General features: G+C 41.6%; 1 pseudogene across 1 annotated transcript in view; it reads left to right on the plus strand.

Annotated features, from left to right (window-relative positions):
- LOC308304623 (kin of IRRE-like protein 3) overlaps positions 1–22,138 on the plus strand; it is a 171,280-nt pseudogene that overhangs the window by 35,638 nt on the left and 113,504 nt on the right. Inside the window, exon 3 of the transcript in view lies at positions 7,942–8,090. The product of the transcript in view is annotated as a kin of IRRE-like protein 3 (transcript). The remainder of the gene's footprint in view (positions 1–7,941; positions 8,091–22,138) is intronic.

Consider the following 22,138-nt stretch of genomic DNA (forward strand, 5'->3'; position numbering starts at 1 on the left):
TTTAGTGGGGACCACCTGGAATCCCTTCAAGAACCACTGGTGGCCCCCGGACCACTGGTTGAGAACCACTGACATAAACCAACCACCAACAACGTTTCTCAAGTAACACGTTAACCAGCTATCAGACGCCAACCGCCGCACGCTCACATAGCACAAAGCGAGACGTTGATTAACGGGCCGGTGAAGCCAAATTAAAAACACATTTGAATAAAACTACAGTTGATCTACTTTAAATTCTTTAATTGCTATTTCGTGCTGCAGGAACGTTGCATTATTCATGGCGTTTTACTCGCTTCTCATTAATGCAGCTGATCTATGCGCAGTAAATTCTGCTTATCATTGGCATTGTTACTGCATATCACATATAGGAGCCAGCTATCGTCTTAACCTGCTGTGTTCTGCACATCTCTGGCTGATGGAGCTGTAGTGCCGTTATGCACCTTTCAGTATTACTTATGCAATCAATATCACTAATGCATTATGTTTTCATGCACTGTCTTGGCTGAGACGCGAGCTCAGTTTCCCCACTGTTGTTACTTGTTACCCTGTATAACATTAATCATTTATCATGACTATTCCTCTTACATTGGGAACCCTGGCTCTCAAGTATGCGGTGTTGCTATTAACATACATATTACAATACTTCCTCAATATGAGGCAGTGAGCCTTGTCTGGCTATATTGCATGCTGCAATCTGCAATCTGTGTGGGTGTACGCTGCAATGTGCTGCTGTTATACACAAACAAGACAGGAGTGCTGCATGTCCGAGGACATTGATGAAACTCACCGCATCCCGTAGAAAATGTCAGACTTGAAAAGAGTGTGTCTGATTCTGAATACATTTCCGTTTTCTATTAGATTAGCCAAAATATAATGTGATAAAAATGGTTCAAATAATCTCAAGCAGTCCAAAGAAGATCTATATCTTTGATTTACCTTGCATTATATACTTCGGTATAAGTCCCGGTATTTTCTTGTGCAATTAGTTTTCACTTTGCAACGTGTGCGGTGCTATATTAATAAGTCTTAAGTGTACCTCTTTTCTGTGGTCCACTGGCCCGAAGAAAATGATGATTAACTCAAAGGCAAAGTACCGACTGTACTGTAATGCATACAACTCATCTTACGCTAATGAATGTCAGCGTCAGGTAACTGCAGAAAATGTTTTTCTTCAATTCTCACCTTCTTACCTCCTCTTATATTTACTGTGGGTATTTTGTGGGTGGCAACATCACAGAGGAGTTAATTACCTTCAATCGGAGAGGGAATTATGGTATAAGCTTCTCATTTCCGTACAGTGCACACAAGGCAGGGCTGAGACAGGCATTGGTGGAAAAAAGTACTCACATTTAATACTAGTATCAATACTGCAATGTAGAAATACGTTATATACTAGTATCATTACTTATATAAGTAACGTCAAGTAAAATTACAAAATGTTTTAAAATAGTAGATCTACAAGCTCACAGTGTGTCGCAATGTGATGTGTTGTGAGCTTGTAGATCTGCTATTTTCAAATAGCCTAGGTATAATGTGGATATAAAGTGGATTAATGTATATTTTATAATATAATCATTTATATCTGCAAAGTAGTAACTAAAGTTTTCAAATAAATGTAGTGGAGTAAAAGTACAATATGTGGATCCGAGATGAGTGGAGTAGAAGTAAAAGCACTGGATATTGGAAATATTCAAGTAAAGTACAAATAGCAAGTATTGTAGGGGGAGAGCGGGGTAAACTGAGACACTTTTTACATTTTCTCCCCTAGAGGCGAACTAAAAGATATATCAGTAAAAATATACACATTTCCCAGTAATTTGGGATGTTTCCTAACAATGGAAGTTATCAGAACATATTCAAGACAAAAGGCAGAGAAAATATGATTGTTTTAAAAAAAGTGGTCTTGTGTCTCAGTTTACCCCAGGACCGGGGTAAACTGAGACAGACCAGAGAAATCAACGGGGTAAAGTGATCCACTCACTTTTTTCACTTTAAAACTACCATAAAAACACAAAAACCCGGTTAACCGGGTTAAATATGCGCAATACAAAAATGTACATAGCAGACATTCTTTTAATAGGCTTTGTTCTGTCATTTCCACCCATGTGTCAAATAATGTGACACATGGGCAGAAGGAAAAAAACTAAAAACCCTATAAAAAATGTATAGAAGGGTTTACCAAACTTTCCTCAGTTGATCCTTATGTAATTCTTCCTGTAGAATCTATTTCTGCAAAGTATATTGTTGTATTGTGCATAACTAATGAAATAATTCGCATATTTAGTCAAATATGCTAATTATCTCATTAATTATGCACAATACAAAGAAATATATATCAAAAATGGATTCTACAGGGGAAAATACATAAGAATCAATTGAGACTAGTTTGGTACACCCTTTAATTAGGTTTTTACAGCTTTCTCCCTGTCTTTCATGTTAAGGATAGTCTCACTTTACCCCGAAGCAATTGTCTCACTTTACCCCACAGCCACATTTTGGGAAAAGGGATATTTTTATCAATTCAGGGTAATCTTCAGCTAGCATCTATCACATGGATTTATAAGTTGGTAGTTCATCAACATGTATGATATAAAATGTTCTCCCTGCATCAATTTGCTTTGACACAACAGCTGATTATGTTGACAGCAAGAAAATTTACTTTTACATGCAAAAAACACATTTTTGTGACTATCAGGTCTCTCTTTTCATGACAAGTGGGAAATTCAAGGGGCTTGAAAATATAATGGTCACATGGCCACAAATGTGTTCCATTGCCAAGATAAATGGAGCGTCTCAGTTTACCCGGTGTCTCAGTTTACCCCGCTCTCCCCCTACTTAAGTACAGTGCTTAAGTAAATGTACTTAGTTACTTTACACCACTGGAGACAGGTGGCAGGGGAGCTACGCTGCTCTTGTCTTGGTTAAGAAATTGTCAGTCATCTCTGTTTTATGTCCACATTTGGCTGTGGCTCAACTTTCAGGACTTGAGCTCCAAAACTATCTAGTTAGGTTTTCCTCTGTGTTGTTTGTCACAACAACTATACTTGCCAGTGTACTCTGATGTGGAAGATGCATGGATGGTAAACAGAAGGCGTAATTGTTTGGCAGGGTCTCTCCATTGTGGGCTTACAAGACTCCTTCATGCCGCGCCACATTTCCTGTCCAAATCTGGGCCTAAGACCAAAATGGTCCCGAGTAGAGGTCAGTTTGGTTACATTTGTACACTCGTTTGTACACTCAAGAGTCACGGAAGGGCGGATTAACACTAAGAATGTCACCGTATATCCTTCAACTGGCAGTGTCTTTGCCTTGTCGCTTTAATTGACACTCCTGTCCCCAGCCATCCATGCCCACACACAATCTCATCTCCTAATGTTTTATTTATCTTTTATATCCCAAGAAAAACAGCCCTCAGATTGCTTTGTGCTTTCCACACCCGGAGGGGAAATTCGACATCATCTGAGATCTCGAGGATGTATATTATTTTTTGGGAACCCTTGAAAGGATGTTTATCCATCGAAAGTGGGGAATGGAACGTTTTTTTTTCCCCCTGTACAGTACATTAGGGGTCAGCATCACGCGCGAAAAATATTTTCCCTAACTTGATAAATCAGCCGAGGGCCGGGGTCGCGGCGCGGGAATCAACAATGACTAACCTACTGCTAACCTTGCAAATTTACAAAGTTTATAAATGTAATCGACCATTAGCCTTCGTCGGTCAATAATGGAGTAGTTTTTCAGTCAAATAGGGAGCTGTAGGGAGGCATTAGCTCTCGCGCGGTCGTCCTCGCATAATGAGTGCAACCGCCGGCCGTGAATCATATGTTATTTCTGTGTGTGTCAGTGTGTGTCGGTGCTGCTGCGCTCCAAACTACCCCGGCCACCGATCCATGGCCGCTGGAATAAATAACGGTATTTTAGAAAGGAATCAATAAGCATTAATGTTATTTACTTTGCCCATTTGGCTTTCGTTGCCCTCTCCACCCCCCCTCTTCCCTTCCTCCCCCTTTCCCCAGCTCGCTCGGCCTTTCAATAAGTTGACCTACCGTGCATCTCTCTCTCTCTCTCTCTCCCTCTCTCTCTCAGGCACGTGCACACATAAGACATCAAAGGGGGCTTGAGCCTCTGCCCTTTTATCCGTCTGTAAAAAGTGCCCCCTCCAGACCATGAATGCAAATGCCCTCTTTCCATGCCATACCTGAAGGCAGCATTCAAGAGAATTGCCTTGTCCAAACTCCTGAACTTGAATGCAGCATCTTATGTAGAAAGAATTGCCCTCTGTTTAGAAGTCCATGCCGTTACGCCACATCTCCAGCATTGACTTGATTATGCTAAGTTCAGTGTGGTATTAAGCACCGAAAATAGCCGACAGCTATTTTCAATATTTTCACCCAAAGGCCCTTTTAGAAATTTCATCCCCTGCCTCTAACATTCTCTGCACGTCCCTGCCTCTCTCTCTCTCTCTCTCTCTCTCTCTCTCTCTCTCTCTCTCTCTCTCTCTCTCTCTCTCTCTCTCTCTCTCTCTCTCTCTCTCTCAGTCCACCAAGCGGCTTTGGTTTCCAGCCGGTCTGAACTGGACCAGCTGATGATGGGACACTTGGGAATGGAGGAGCAATTTGTCAAGCTTGAACGACTTTCATTTGTCTGCGTATTTGAGCATTTAAACAATAAAAGAGGGATTACTCCAACTGTGTGTGTGGGTACGCAGTCAAATCTTCATACACAGTCAAAAACAGTTTTTTACAGTGTACGTACAGTGTAATTTAACTCGGAGTGTTACAAATGTTATATTATTACACTTAGAGCTACAAATGAGTGAATGAACACTTGTGATTTTACTGTGCAGTCACCTTTCAGTTTTACCTTTTGTTTTAAACATAATGAGAACTGACATATTTATTGCTTCAAAGGAGAATATTTTGTGTCACCAGTGCCCAATACCCTACAGTAGGTGGGGTTGGCAAAAGAGCCTTTCTGTGTGGAGTTTGCATGTTCTCCCTGTGTCCCTCAGGGTAGGTACCCTCACAAAAAACAAGCAGTAATCCTGGTCTCTATACTGCCTCCCCCTGATGGAGGGGAAAGGAACTGGTTGGAATAGCGTGTTCCTTCCACGTGCTACGTCCAACCGGGGAAACTCCCCCCTTCCAGCTAGGTGATAAGAAATGGCTTGGACTCCTCATGCATAGAAGGAAACATGAGGTCAGTCCGTTGCTCTCCCCAGGTAACAGAGGGAGTGTAGCGCCCTGACAGTTGACACTGGGTGAAAAAAATAAAAAAAATAGGTTACAGAAATCCTGGGATGTAAGATAAAAGAATCCTTACTCTCTGGCGTCATAAAGTATATGCATCTTAGTGTTGTTGAAAGGTATATATTCCATTTAGCCTATTTTACACAGTATTATCAGATGTGAACTTTACTTTTTAATATCATTTGTTATTTTATTAAAAATGAATTGCGTTTTCATGGCATGTGGTGGTGTAATTAATGACATGCTATAGCGCTGCATTTTGTTCCCCGGGCGATGTTCTGCATCATGTAATCTGCTTTCTAAGGGTATAGAGGATAACAATTAAGACATTTTTCCACATGAGATAACAATTTATAATGGACAGAAAGAATTTCATTTAGTGTGGCAAACGTTCAATTAAGGCACAGAGGGAAATTAAATTATCTTTACAAAACAATTAGCAAAGAGAAGGACTCCTCACAGATTGGTTTCTTTTCTACCTGTGAGTTCAGAACTTTTCAGAAACATGCTTTTTTTATTTACTCACTAATGAAGCCTCCGTCTTCACCACACATCCAAATGCTAGGTGTGCTACAGTAACAATACGTGGTAGTATATTCTATATTGTGAGATAAGAGATTTGCAATGTTGAGAAAACTGGGTGTGTTATGGGCCATAGCTATGTTTGCTGAACATTTGGCAAAAATAGTAGAGATACAAGCTCACAACACGTCACAATGCAATGCGTTGTGACTGTAGATCGGCAGTTCTCAGCGATGAGATGTGGTGGAGAGGTAAATAGGAGGGGACCAAAGTACAGACCCCCGGAGGGGAGTATATACTCAAAGTAGCCTATATTTACTACTGTTGAACTGGAACTGGTGCCAATTCTTCATCCAAACATCACAACAGTTTTTAAACCGTTTTATTAATTTGTGTGTGCGTGTGCATGTGCGTGCGTACTTTTAGTCAGAGGTAGGCAATTTGTTAAATTACTTTATTTTCATTTATTTATTGACCTTTATTTATTCAGGGAAGATTTGAGAGCAAGCTCTCTTTTTCAAGGACGCCTTGATCAAAACATGGGAAAACAATAAAACAAATGCAATTATAAAGTGCAAAATAAAGTCCAACAACAAAAAAACAAACCAAAAACACAATTTTAAAAAACTCATTAAAAACAAATCACGAATGCAGATAAATAAGGGCTACGCGAAGCAGGTGCTGTCCTTAATGTACAGTAATGCATCCTCGAGTACCCCAAATGCACCATTCCATCCAGTTTCAGGGAGTCCTGGATTTTGTTCCATTTGTCTGGAGCATAAAATATGAACAGAACAACAGGCTTCTAAAGAAGTACTAACTACTGTAAATATCCTCTTGGAGATGCTTTGGTCATCACAATCATTGTCAGTTATTTTCAGTGTTGGGAAAACTACTTTGAAAGCAGTCGCCAATTACTTCACAATGGAAGAAGTTTTACCACGACAAAGTTACCGTACCCTCGGGAGAGACACGTTTTGCAAATTATAGCTGCTTGGAAAAAAAGTAGTTAAAACCTTCGAATGTTAAATAATAATTTAACAGTCGATCTAAAATGTGATATAAAAATCACAAAGATGTAAAAACAAAATGCCAATCAGTGGAGTTCATTGCAAAAAGTGCATATTTGTCAAGCATTCTGCGGTAGTCTGTTCAAAGGGATTTGAATTGTGTTAAAGAAGATGGGAACAGCATAGCTCCTACAACAGTATGGGGATCTGTGACTTGATGTGACCATGCAGTCTATAATATACTACAGTACAGTATTTATGAGAGGGTTTCCGCCTGATCAGAGCTGGTAAAAAAGCATAAAAGATTATGCAAGGTTAGCTTCAAAGAATACCAATCCGTTCGCCCGTTTGGCCGTTTGCCCAGGTCGTCTATCCGGTGCAATGTTAAACGTTAACATTAAAACCTACGTTTTTAAATAAATGTAGTGGAGTAAAAAGTACAATATTTGGATCAGAGATTTAGTGGAGTCGAAGTGAAAGTATTGCAAATTGGAAATACTCAAGTAAAGTAAAAGAAAAATACCTAAGAATCGTACTTTTGTAACCCTTCCAGTGCCGATCCCGAACTAGTTCGGCTCAATTTGTCGGCTAGCGACGCAATACGAGGTGCCGATCCCGAACTAGTTCGGCTCTAGCGTTATTTTTGTAATGTTGGTCCTTACCGTGAGCCCATCTTGAATCCGTAGGTGGTCCGACGGCCGCCTACGTTTACTAACGTTACTATCGTCACTTTTTGCCGATTTATTCCATTGAATCCAATGCAATCCGCCAACTTTAAAGCCCATTTTCTCTGAATCTATGCTTTTCTGGAAGAGGACAGCCTTTATTCGCGGCAAAATAGATTAAAAAATTGCTTCTAACAATAACATTAGCATAGAGGTAATGGAAGCCAAGACCTTCCGGCGCATAGTGATGACACGCACAGAAGTCATTGCACACGTCACGGCTGCGCAGGGCTTGCGCAGCTACAGCGCTTGTCTATGGGGCGTAGGCCGGCCATCCAGCAGGAGTTGGCTCCATCTAGTGGTGGCACTACAGTTAAGTACAGTACATTCCCACCAAGCGGTCAGCACGGTGAGCATGACAACGACGATATATAAGCTAGTTGTGGGTGTGACAGACTTGGGTTATGACAGGGTTCTCTGCTGATGTCGTTCCAGGCTATCCACGCTACGACATCGTGGGGGACCACAGCAAAGGGGAGTACCACCTTCTGATCCAGAGGACCGAGATGCAAGACGACGCCTTCTTCGAGTGCCAGGCCATCCAGGCGGCCATCAGATCCCGCCCGCCCGCCTCACTGTGCTGGGTAAGGAGGCGGGTCCAAGTGGGGGCCTTCATTATGTTATGCTTTAGCTATTGAAAAATAGCAGGTATACAAGCTCACAGCTCACTGCGAGCTTGTAGATCTGCTATTTTTGAAAACTTGTGAAAATGTCAAATGTTGCTTCTGGGGCGTCCCTGGAACGAAATATTTTGAGATGGGGGTCCGTGGCCAAATACATGTCATTTTGGGGGTCCTTCAAGTTTGAGCACCACTGACATAGAAACATATATATATTTTTTTTTACCCCAAAAAAACTTTTTGAAATAAGACACAAATGTTCACGATCTTTCAAAAATAGCAGATCTACAAGCTCGCAGAGCGGCACGCGGTGCCCTGCTGTCAGCTTGTATATCTGCTATTTCTCAATAGTTAAAGCACAAAATGTGACTGAATCCTTGTACCCAGGGCCCAGAATGTGGTGCTCATTTCTGTTTCATCGTTTGGGGGGAAATATTGTCTCTTTTTGAAAACTGCTATAGCCGCGAGAGGCCAACTAAATTGCATCCATGATATTGGATACTTGAGACAGACTCCCGGCCGTTCAGCAGAAGCCGTTCAAAGTGTCGAGCACTAAAAAAGGTCACGCACAAAGACATCCGTCAGTCAACGCGACAAAAAAAAAAACGATCATTTAAAAAAAGAAAAACGGAAAAGCCGAATATGAATCGGCGCGAAGATAAATCATCGGCGCGGAGCTAATTTCAAGGGCTTAATCTGATCATCCAAAAATCCTCCCTCGATCCGTTCACCATCAGCATGTCATTTGGCCCCGAATCGATCCCCGAAGCACTCCCAATCCTCACAAGAGCTCTGCGTCAAAGAGCGGCGGCCTGTGGGCGAGCGAGTTAAACACTGATTACCATTATCGATTCAGGCCCTCCTTATTTAACCCAGTTAGGCCTGAACACATTATGACGCAATATTTTATGCTTTAAATATAAAAAAAAATAGCAGATATACAAGCTCACAGCGCGGCACCGAGTGCCGCGCTGCGAGCTTGTAGATCTGCTATTTTTGAAAAATCGTGAAAATTAGAATTTTGACCCGATTCTATAAGTGTCTTTTGAATCCTTCTAAGGTTTTTTTGAAAAAGCTATGTTTCTATGTCAGCAATCTGGCCAGCCATCGTCAAAGAAAAGGTCCTTTTTCACTTAACTGGAGCTCAGTTAGTCTGTTCTTGAGAGACTACTATGTCAGGGGTTCTCAAACCTTTTCATGTGAAGGACCCCCAAAATGATATGTATTTGGCCACGGACCCGCATCTCGAAATATCTAGTTCCAGGGACCACCCAGAAGCAAAATTTGAATTACAAACGTTCGCTTTGAAAATACATATATTCAAAGATTTGCACATATTTTCACGACTTTTTGAAAAATAGCAGATCTACAAGCTCGCAGCGCGGCACTCGGTGCCGCGCTGTGAGCTTGTATATCTGCTATTTTTCACTGGTTAAAGCGTTCAATAATTTTATGCCTAAATGGGTTAAAGCACCATATATTCCAGCGGTATCAGTTCATTATCCTACCACCCCTGATCCAAACTCACTCATTAGCCGCATTTTCTTCCACTAATCTGGAGCTGGTTACTTAATGGGGGGAGAGCAGTTGCGAGGCAGAGGGAGGAGTTAAGATGTCGGCGATTGGGGGTCCATTAAAATGATTAATTATAGATAAGAGGCGTGCCATTTGTTGTTTTCTTTTTTTGCTGTTTTTTTTTTTTTTCTTCTCTTGATTGGAGGGTGGAGGAGACAAATCATTCAGCCATTAGTCTGACATTTAATCCCAGACAAATCAGCCTGCTTAGGGGAAATAAAAATTGCACACACACAATGCTGCCGGCTTCGGACCGAGGGTTGAACAGAGTTCATGTCTAGGGAAACTGGAGAATCTATCAGAGAGAGATGCCCCCCCCCCCCTCCCCTCCCCTCCCTCCCCCCTCCCATAACATATGAGACTGACACAAATCTCATGTCCAGAGTGTGTCTAGACCGCTGGTTCTCTGATGTCAAGGACCCCCAGAGTAATAATATGCATTTGCCTGTGAAAAAGAGGCTCACACATACAAGATTTGTGTTGTTAAAGATGTTTCAAATAACAATATTTCACAATGCATTTGCAATCTTGTATATTGGCTATTTTCAAATATCCAATGTACTGTAAGTGGTTCCAACTGATTTAAATGCTATACAAAATAATTTTGCGGTCCCTTATGGACCCATGGCGTCCCCAGGCCCCTCTTTGAGAACAGCTGGTCTAGACATTCAAGGTTTTTTTTATTTATCTTAGATTATCTTATAAACAAGTACACAAGAGTACAATTCTTTGGTTAACAAAGAAATAATAAAATATACCAACAATAGAAAACAAAACAAAGTAATACAATGGTGTATCCTGGACATTCAACCTTGAATATAAAGAAAGTGTTTGACGTCGTCGCAGGTCGAAAATAGCTGATTGGGGCGCCCGCTGGCCTACTGGTCCTACTGGACTCTAACTGTCTACCCGGAACCACACTGGAATGTGATTGCCTCTTTCTCTCGCAAAACATGCCTGCATCGGTTTCTCTCATAATATTTACAGCCTCTAGGAAGATGGCAAGCACTTATATGCACCGTGTTTTTTTTCCTCTTTCAAAACTGAGGGAAGAGTTGAAGAGAAGGCAGTTTTATATGGCAAAGTTGTCATTGCAGCTAACAGCCCTGTCAGAGTAAATTGACAGCGGACATGCGGGTTTGCTTTCTCCACACCCATGAGTATACTGACACTTTATTTTTGACAAGTTATTATTTCACCTCTCAAAGCTATATAGCTTTACTTTCCTTGCAGAATTGCCGGCCACTTATTCTTGCTTTGTTTACGCTTTGCAATATGCTCGCTTTATATGCGGACTGGGACAAAACAGTCGCATTGACACTTTAGCATCGGTTCATCTGCATTTGTATGCCCGTCAGCTGTATCCAAATATAATCCAAACACCCGAGACACATGTTAAAGCAATGTTGAACTTGCACAACTTTCAACAGCCTCGGGAGAACACAGGCAAATTTGGCTCAGGCGGTTCCACGGCTCTCCAGCTTCCAAATAGAATTAAGGAACTTCAAAGCTGAGAATATGAACAATCCGAGGCTTTAGCATTACATCAGTTCTCTGAATTCTAAATTGTGACTGCCAGGAGGGAAAAAGAATAATAAAGGCTGTGGCAACTGTTACCGAACACACACACACACACACACACACACACACACACACACACACACACACACACACACACACACACACACTGTGCCCTTTAGTTCAGCATCTAACAAAATGATAATTGAAGTTGACGTTTGGGAACTATTTTAAAAGAAAAATCATCGCAGGAATTGGCAACACAAATAAACAGAAAAAGGAAGCAGAGACCAACCGCCTCATGGCCAATTTATGGTCCGTCGTGTGTCTGCGCTGCGGACCGAAAATAGCCGATAGATAAGCTCATACATAACGTGTTGTTGCATCCGTGACGCGTTTTGAGCTCATCGATCGGGTGTTTCTTGCACGCTGCACCCAGTAGTGGAAAGTAACTAAGTACATTTACTTAAGTACTGTACTTGTACTGTTGCGGTATTTGTACTTGAGTATTTCTAATTTCCAATACTTTTACTTATACTCCATTACATCTCTGATCCAAATGTTTTACTTTTATTCCAATACAATTATTTGAAAACTTTACTAATTACTTTGCACGTATCAATTATAATACAATACATTAACCACCACTTTAGCCCTACTTTATACCTAGGATATTTTAAAATAGCCAATCTACAAGCTCACAACACGTCGCATCGCAACGTGTTGTGAGCTTGTAGATCTGCTATTTTCAAACATTTAGTACTTTTACTTTTGGTACTTTAAGTACTTTTTGATGCCAATACTTTCATACTTTTACTCAAGTAGCCTACATTTTGAATTCCGGGCATTTACTTGTAATGGAGCACATCTACAATGCAGTATTGATACTTTTACCTAAATACAAAATGTGAGTACTTTTGCCACCTCCGGCTGCACCGACGTACAACAAAGTATAAATCGGGCTTTAATGGGAGCTCAACACAACAAGGTTCTGAGACACAGGGAGCCATCATTTACGCCCCCGCCCCCCGAAGCTTTTGTAAGTGTGCAGGCATGGCGAGGATGAGGGTGACCTCTGAGAATGGAGCTGTGATCCCTGACCCTGGTCATCGGGGTGGCAGGGTAATCCACGCAGCCTTGGAGATGCCGGGGCCTGTTGAATAAGGCATGAGGATGGAGCTAGGTTAGCCCCGTCCACTAGAGAGACACCACTAAAACTAATTAGGTACGCTGGAATCCTCTCTGTCCCACACACATACACACACGCGGTGCAACCCCCAGCTTTCATCAGCTACTTTCAACCTGGTGTCCCTAATATGGACATTTCAGGTGCAAGAATATCAAAGAATGTCAAAAAAGAATATACCTTGCTTCAAAAGTGGCAAAAATAGTCTACTGTACAGTTTACAGTTTACAGTTTAGCCATTTAGCGACTTACAATAAGCAGGTAATACATCACTATAATAAGCAAGATAATATGTCAGTACATTAACAACAATATAACAAATGCATAGGAATGTCAGTCTAGAAAAACAATAACATAGGTAGACCATGCACCTAATCAGTAAAAAACTTCTAAAACCTAAAAATGCTATCTAGCGTCATGTATGGTCATGAAGCTAGGGTAGACGCGCTGTACTTGTCAATTGGCTATTTTCGCTATTTGTTTAATAGCGACGTATACAGGGTTTAAGTCATGAGTCATTGAAAAATGGAGCCGAAATGTTCTGTTCTGGGCAGTTTTTTTGCACGCATACAAGCATACATACTGTATGCGCATGGGAATTTGTGTGTGACATTGTGTGAATTTGTGTGTGGCATTGTGTGAATTTGTGTGTGACATTGTGTGAATTTGTGTGTGGCATTGTGTGAATTTGTGCGTGGCAGTGCCGCACAACTAAGTATAAAAGGGAAAACTGTAACTCCCCTACACCTAACCTCTAAAGTACTTGTGGGGACATTTTGGTCCGGAAAAGTATGGTACACGCACGTGCACACACACACACACACACACACACACACACACACACACACACACACACATTTGAAATGTTTATTTATGTCCACATAAGCAGAAGTACAAGAATTCCTCGTACAAAGGACATAAACAATATCAGTGCAGTCAGATAATCAAGGAAAACTGCCAGTTACAAAGTGCAGGTAGGGCAGAACATTGTTACACACAATACTGTTGGCATAGATGTCAAGCACAGCAGACAACAATCATGGGTAAAGATAACAACGCCTCCTCCAAATGGAGCGACTTCCTATAATAGCTGATACAGAGCAGTACCTTGCTAATTGTTTGGCTCTCCTTTTGGGGAGGCCGGCCATTTGAAGGCCCCTTACAACCAGCTTGTGCACATGCCCTAGGCTCCCAAAGATAAAAACCAAGAGTTTACATCTGTAGCCTAGCTGAGCGATGGTCTGCTCTAGCTGATGATATTTTAATACTTTGGTTAAGAAAGCTTCCTCTAAGCTGTAGTCAAAGGTACAGCCGACCTCGAGAATAAACACCTCCCTATGGGTTTCATTAACAACAATGACATCAGGGGTGTTAGCTGAAATGTTAGAGAACGCAGAATCATCATTACAAAGGCTAAACATGCTCGGCTTCACAGTAGAATGCTTATATAGCATAATAGAGGACCTGAAGATGGATGAGATATCTTTTGATATTAAATCCACTATTCTGTCATGCCTACTTATGTAGAGTCCCCTGTATACATGGCACCCATTTAAGATGTGGGACATGGTTTCAGCTATTTGTTCGTGACCATGATGTATACAGTAAGGAGCATGATTGCCTGGAAACCAGATGGAGAGGTTAAGTTTAGATGGTAAAACCTGCAACCTCGCTTTCAGAGACACACACACACACACACACACACACACACACGCACACACGCGTACACCAGGGTTTCCGCTAGGCATTTTTGGGGCCGGCCACCTTGGCCGGCAGGATTATATTTTACCGGCCAATCAATTAATTTATCGGCCATATTATATTGAACGTCACATACGTGTTTGCAGATGAGATACTGTATCTGCATGGTGCACCGTGCACCCAACTGATAATTACACCATTTTATGTTTGCGCTGGGCTTCCTTCCTCTTTATCACAGATGCAATTGCAATATGTTCCAACAAATTAATATCCTAACTATCTACTTATGTAGAGGTATCGCTTGCCAAAAAAAAAAAGAAGTGAATAGGTTAAAGTGGGCGCGCAACTCAAGCGAACCGTTTGCGCGCCCTGCCACACAGTGGCCTACACATTAATAAGTTAATAGTAGCCTATATGATTTTGGCTTCACGTCTCATTAAACCTTTTACACACATTTGTTTTATTTTGTTAATGTTATGTTATGATGGCGCAAGGAAGGTTGACTTGCCTCTGTTGCTTTGACCACGATGGCATCACATCCATGCGATCAGAAAGTCATGTGCGTGCTTGTATAATAGGCCTATCCATGATTCCACAGAGTTCGGGTCCCTTTTTTATTATCGTCTAGGCCTACTGGGTCCAGCTTGTAACCCTTGGTATAGATTACCTCAGAAGAACCCCAGTTCTGTTCTGATTATAACACTAAACCCATGCTGATTGTTACAAGGTGCTGGAACTGTCAGCTGTGAAACGTGATGTGTGCTTCTCCGTGTGCGTGTCTAAAATAGCAGACATACAAGCTCACAGCACGGCGCGTTTCGCCTTGTTGTGAGCTTGAAGCTCTGATATTTCCAATGCACGTAACCATGCACACAGCGCAGTGGAGATGGGATTTATGGCTCTTTGAAGTGAGCCGGATCTCTGGGATCCGTTCCTTTCAAAGAGCCGTTCAAAAGACTGGCTCATTCTAGTAGTTACTTTGTAGATTTTGATTATAATTACAAATAACTTCAACCCTATATACATTTATTTCGGACATATATAGGTACATATCTGCCATTTGAAAATAGCTGATCTACAAGCTCACAATGCTATCTATCGTTCATTTCAAAGAGCCGTTCAAAAGACTCGATTCGTTCGTGAACGTCCCACCTCTACAGCGCAGCATGAAGCAGCAGCAGTGGCGGTGAACTCCGCTGTCATCAGACAGACTCACAGAACATGATAGGCTACAAATTTAAAATTATGATAGGTTTTAATGGTTGTAGCTTTACTACTTTAGACAAATAATTATGTGTAGGCCTATAATAAGATTAAATGATAAAATAGCCTAAGAGGCATTTTCCCAGCCGGCCACGGTGGCCGGTGGACTTTATAATTACCGGCCAATTAAACATTTAACCGGCCAATGGCCGGTAAATACCGGCTAACGGAATCTCTGGCGTACACGCGTGTGCACACGCACACGCACACGCACACACAGTGGGCAAGGACAAGAGAAAGCTAACTGGGGTCATAGGTCTTTGCCACTCTTAATGGGCTTTAGAACCTTAGGATATGGCCGTCATTGCAGCAGGCTTTTTTCAAAATGGGAGAAAAAGAAGAAGAAAAAAAAACACGAAAGCTGCTTTTTGATATGTCTTATAAAGCATGGTCCATAATTAGATCACGATAATCATGTTTTTTTTTTTTTTTTCATTCCATTCATGTGGTTATAGAGCAGTGGGGGTCCAGGGAGCCTCAGGGTTCCTTAAAGGGGATGACCTCCCATTTTCAGTAATCAACTATATATTTTATATATGTTAATGTTGATGAGTGAACATTATCCGAAGTGCCCCCCCTCCTGTTGAAAGGGGAACGGAGTTGTGACGATTTGGGAGTCACGTGACCAGTGACGTCGGCTCTCTGGTAAATGTAGCCTGCATTCCTTTACATTCCAGTGGGACAGTTCCAACTCGGCAGAAACAGCGCGACTTCAATTGAAATACAGAGCATTTTCAGCCATGTCAGTTGTATTGTGTACAAGGGATATGTCTTGTGAGCTAGAATATGTATCCATATGCCATCCAAAACGAGCAGGATCTACTCCTACCGTCATTATTACTTTGTTTACACGGAACGAGGAACGGGCGGAAATCATATGCCCATATTTGGTGGAACGTGATGACGTTTTTCAACAAGCGACGGGCAGCGCGGTGCGCTACTCGCTCGGAGCTCACATGGAGGGAAATAAAAACAAAACAACACGAGAGTGAGACGGACAGACTGTGATTTTTTGGGAGAAAGTGTGTTTCTCTCTCAATTTGTCTGTGCTTGTTTCTCTCTCTGTCCGTCTCGTTTCCTCCATCTGAGCTCCGAAAGCGCCGATGCGGCCGTCCGTCGCTCGTTGAAAGACGTTATCACGTTCCGCCAAATATGGGCATGTATTTCCGCCCTACTTCCCTAGTCCGTGTGTAAACAAAGTAATAATGTCGGTAGGAGTAGATCCTGCTCGTTTTGGATGGCATATGGATACATATTCTAGCTCACAAGACATATCCCTTGTACACAATACAACTGACATGGCTGAAAATGCTCTGTATTTCAATTGAAGTTGCGCTGTTTCTGCCGAGTTGGAACTGTCCCACTGGAATGTAAGGAATGCAGGCTACATTTACCAGAGAGCCGACGTCACTGGTCACGTGACTCCCAAATCGTCACAACTCCGTTCCCCTTTCAACAGGAGGGGGGGCACTTCGGATAATGTTCACACATCAACATCAACATATATAAAATATATAGTTGATTACTGAAAATGGGAGGTCATCCCCTTTAAGGGCGTTCCAAATGGATCCTTACAGGTCTGTAACTCTGAGTGTGTTGGAACCAAATGGATCCTTACGGGTCCATCTGTACATTTGTACACGTTGGAGTTATGGCCGTCCTTTGAATTAAAATGTTTGAGTACCACTGAGATGGAGCGTCAACAGCTCGGACGGTGGTCATTTGATGTATTGGTTGAATACTGTATTAGACAGAAATGTAAACAGCATGGAGGAACACTGAGACATTTAGGTTAAAACTTGCTTCCATTGTCATTGTCATTTGAACGGAAGGTGACATGTGAGTTTTAGAAGACCTTGCAAGTTTGTTGTGAGTTACCTCCTATAGGGTCACCTCTTATATAGCCCCCTTTGACCACGAGGACTTGGTGTCAACTAGTCTACTTTTGAGCGGTGGTCACAACGCTCCTATACGTGGCCGTGTGTGTGGGTCTCCGTCCGTCCGTGTCTGTATGTAGCCTAAACTTCGGCACGCTACTAGTCCCGCACCATTTACGCCACCCCCGCAATATATACATCAAAACGTGCGGCTCGGCCGGGAATGGTGTGCTAGTAACTTTCTTTCCGATCCGCCTTACAATGGCGACATAATCGGCAAAAAACGACGCTGAATTGTCCCCATTGACTTATAATGGGACAATGCAAGACATCACATTCAAGTATTTTTCTCTCGCAAAGCATAGGAGCTACAGTTTCAAACCTCGGAGAGGAGATTCATAATGATTTTAAGAATTAATCCAAAAATAATTACATCACTCGGCCTCATGGTGGCGCTATAACGGCCCACTTTGCGTTTTGCCCCGTAACTCTTGAACCGTAGATCGGAAAATTTAAATTCTTTTTTCCCTTGATTCCTTGGGTCAAGACGCATCTCCCCATATAGGCCACGCCCATTTGCGCCAGGATAGATTTTCCGCCATCTTGAATTTTCTCCAAAACACACTTTTTGCTCCTTTTCCTACATATTTTCTTCAAATGTCACAAAAATCGGTACACATGATCTATGAGGTGGGTAAACCACCGCTCAGTTCACACGGGTGTGATTTTTTCATTTCATGTAGTCTGCCAACTTTGTCCTATTCCTTTCCTTCATGTATGAACACAACATATTTTTCAGTTCAGGCTTCATTTCACAAGTCTTCTTGTACCATCAGTTAAAGTCTAATAGAGCAGTAACTTCTGTATTTGGCTTACAACATTCCACGTAGGAGCTCACAAATCAAATGCATTATTACACTGTCTAAGTATTTGAGAAATTAAATACGTTTAAATATATTTTCACTACAATTGAAATAGGGCATGCGTGGTAGATTCAAAATGTACTGTGCGTTACGTACAAAACTCCAGGAATTACACTGGAAGTGCATGCAGCACACACAAAAAAGCCACACATCCATATGTGTATTCCGTTTAATTAACATTCATATTGTGACACATTACACATCACACATTAATCACTTTCATCCTGGATATTCTAGGGCATGTTATTATAGGTAGAATTTCCGAAATAATTCAAAGAAATGCAAAAAATAAAAAATACAGATTAAAGAATTGCAACACTACATATACAGTAGTGATTGATTTATTATTTCATTAGACAGCAATGGAGAACAGTACAAGTTTAGTCAATAGAATTGAAATGTAGTACAGTACAGTACAGTAAAAGGAACATCCCAAATAAGACTTTTTACTGTCTTTTTTACTGTGTATTTGATTCATGGACTAGTCGGGGAATATTATGCGAAAAACCCTAACCCAAATTTAGAATAAATTCCTTACCAAGAAATGTCTTCGCCAATGTGTTTCTACTCATAACACATCTAACCCAGACTGAAATTCAGTGTCCCTAGGGGAATCTATGACAGCTGCTGAAAGTTGGGTTACCGTTGGCAGAAATAATTAAATTAAATTCTGCTTTAACTAATGGGTTAGATCATACATGGGCAACTGGTGGCCCAGGGGCCACATGCGGCCCCCACCTTCACTTAATGCGGCCCGCAGGTTAATATCAGGATACTGATATATTATTGATTTCAGCTGTTCCAATTCCAAACATGCAAACATGACCCTTTTTAATTCCTTCAGGCTATCTTAGTAGCTTAATGACTGGTATAGTAGTACTAAAATGTTAGTCTTTTTTCATATCCAACGTATTTGTATTTAAGTTCATTAAGTTAACATGAGCATAAAACTAAATGCATTCGAAATTAAATACAATTTGTACATTTCAGGATTCCAATTCAAAAGAAGCAAAAATAGCAGATCTACAAGCTCAAAACGCGTCGCAGTGCGACGTGTTTTGAGCTTGTAGATCTTCTGTTTTTGCTTCTTTTGCATGAGATACAAGAATGACAAAAGTAGGAAGTAGCAATATGAAATGTGGCCCTCTGGAGTGAAGGTGGAAATATAGTGGCCCTCGCCATCCTCAAAGTTGCCCACCCCTGGGTTAGGGTGTTCAAATTAGGGTTTTTTCATGATTTTGAATCCATTACACGCATTTGTTTTGCACGAAAACAACACTCCCTGGGCTAAAAACGGCCATAGACACTTTTACAGGTCATCACATCACATGTTTGGTTCGTTGGTCCGTTTTTATCCCAAGGAGTGTTTTTCGTGCAAAAGAAATGCTTGCAATTGATTCAGAATCATGAAAAACCCCTAGTTTGACCCCTAGCTAGGGAAACAGCATTTCAGTCTTTGTGAGATGTGTTACTACTACAGTAGATACCTTTAAAAACACATTGTTGAAGAAAAGTGTTATCCCCTGACTAATAGCAGATCTACAGTTTTTTTGCTACATGTCAGACGATGACGTGTGTAGGGATTAAGAGGTTAAATGTTTTATTTGTTGCGTCCACAAAGTCAATAAAACAGATCCTGTAGAGAGTATAGCTCTCACACACTGTGCCTTCAACCTGCTTTCTCAAAGTTCTCCCATGGTTTTAATTAATGCTCTTATTCTCATGTTGAGAAAAGTCTAACCTCATAAAATAATGAAAGTGGTTGTATAGCGCCATAATAAAAATCTTATAATGGAAAGGAATACAACTGTGAACTAGACAGCAGCACACTGACAAACCCCTCAGGGTTAGGAAACATGCTCAGAAGAGAATCTGTAATTATATTATGCTATAAAAAAAGATCCAGACTAGCTCAGTAGGTTACTCTGGTTGTATGGAAAAAAGCGTATGTGCATGTGTGTTCTTATATCTGCGTGCCGGCTTGTATAGCTACCGACTTACGGTAGCTCAGTCGGTATAGATATAGAGCACTCGCCTTTGAATCGTGAGGATAGCGCCAACTCAGCATAATATGAGATAACTAATGAAACTGTTCAACCACAAAGGGTAACCCAGAACCCTCCATAACCTGAAACGTTCCAGAACCAGTCACGTTCTGTGATGATTTGTTTTGCTTGTGTTTCCGGGGAGGTGTGTTTTAAATAAAAACTCCACTCCACATTGTTGTCATTGTAGGACACTTCATCTGTATATGGGCAGCAACATTTAACCACGTAAACCCATATGGTTGACCATATGGGTTCTCCCTCAGGGCGCCATACTAGTGTCTTTTCTGTTTTCTGTTATTGTGGGGAAAGCTTTCGCAGAAAATAGCCGATCGACAAGCTCACAACGCGTCGCGGCGCTCCACGTTGTGAACTTGTCGATCTGCTATTTTAAGTGGTTTGCGCGGTTTAAGTGGTCAATGGCAGCAGCCTAAACTGTTATACACATGAACAGTTTAGTGTTGGGAAAATAGCAGATCTACAAGCTCACAACGCCTCGCGCTGCGAGGCGTTGTGAGCTTGTAGATCGGCTCTTTTCTGGGAATGTCAAAATAAGCGAACATGTGGCTAACAATAGCAGATCTACAAGCTCACACGGCATGAGCTCTTATAGTTCTGGGAAGTCAGGCTTATAGTACCACTTCTTGAGCAGGGCCCAAATTAGGTTCTGAGGACCTTATCTGGAACCGAGCCGTTGCGCATGGAAACCAACTCGGAACCTGTGAAATGCATTTCACAACACGGTTCACTTTATAGTAGTTCTTCTAATGGAAAAGAGCCATAAGACGTGCAGTCTTGGCTGCTGACATCGGGAGGAGCTCCATCTCCCAGGGGTCCAGTGCCTTTTGGAGCTCCATCTCCCAGGGGTCCAGTGCCTTGTGGAGCTCCATCTCCCAGGGGTCCAGTGCCTTGTGGAGCTCCATCTCCCAGGGGTCCAGTGACATCGGTGTGGAGCTCCATCTCCCAGTGCCTTGTAAATTGTCAAAATGCCTTCATTGCTCTCCCTAAAAAAATCTAGTCTCTGTGGCGCTTCTAGGAGCCGCAGTCTGCCTCCAAAACTATTATTTTATCTGTAAGAAGCTCTGTCACTAGCAGTAGCAGCTCATTGGTGCATGAACCAGCCGACCGGGGCTAAAAGGATTGACAGAAGGTCTAACCAATCCGAACAAGAACAAGAGGCTGTCCTGATTGGACCCTGACAGGGCAGGCTATCTATCTATCGACCAATGACAGAACTTCTCACAGATAAAAATAATAGTTTTGGAGGCAGATTGTGGCCCCGGGAAGTGTCACAGAGACAACATTTCTTTAGGAAGCATGGTTAGCCATCTGAATATAATAATAATAATAAAAAAATAGAAATAAGCAATTGCCTTTTTCCTGCTTATGTCAGCAGCAAAATACATATAGCAACTTTAAGACATTTTTGGTGAATAGATTTGGTCCAGAATAGGGAGCTTATAGTTAACTTAAAGAGGTGGTGCCATATTGTTGTTATTTTTCTGGTTTTCATGTGTCTATGAGGTTGACAGTACTTCATTAGACCCCCTGGTGTGGATGTTATGAGCAATTATGTAATTCCTTAATTCCTTTGTATTTTGGATTTCTTCCTGGAGGCTGACATCTTGTGGGTCAAAAGGGCCGATCCAAAAACAGTGATTAAATGGCATCATATAATCATCCCCTCCCCTTTTACCATTCATCCAACGCTGTGGGTGTGGCTAACTTCAGCTGGGTCTCCACCCACCTGAACAACCAGGCATACTTAATGAACTGGTGGGTGTGGCCACATAAAAACCTAATTTTAACTCTTTCTGCTGTACACTCTTGGAAAATAATCCTCCTCCTAGTAAATCATAATACCTGATAATCATGTTTTAGGGCGGAAATAAATCATGGCACTGCATCTTTAAATTAAAGACTT

The sequence above is a fragment of the Nannobrachium achirus genome (assembly GCF_963921795.1).
Source record: "Nannobrachium achirus genome assembly, chromosome: 19".
NCBI lineage: Eukaryota > Metazoa > Chordata > Actinopteri > Myctophiformes > Myctophidae > Nannobrachium > Nannobrachium achirus.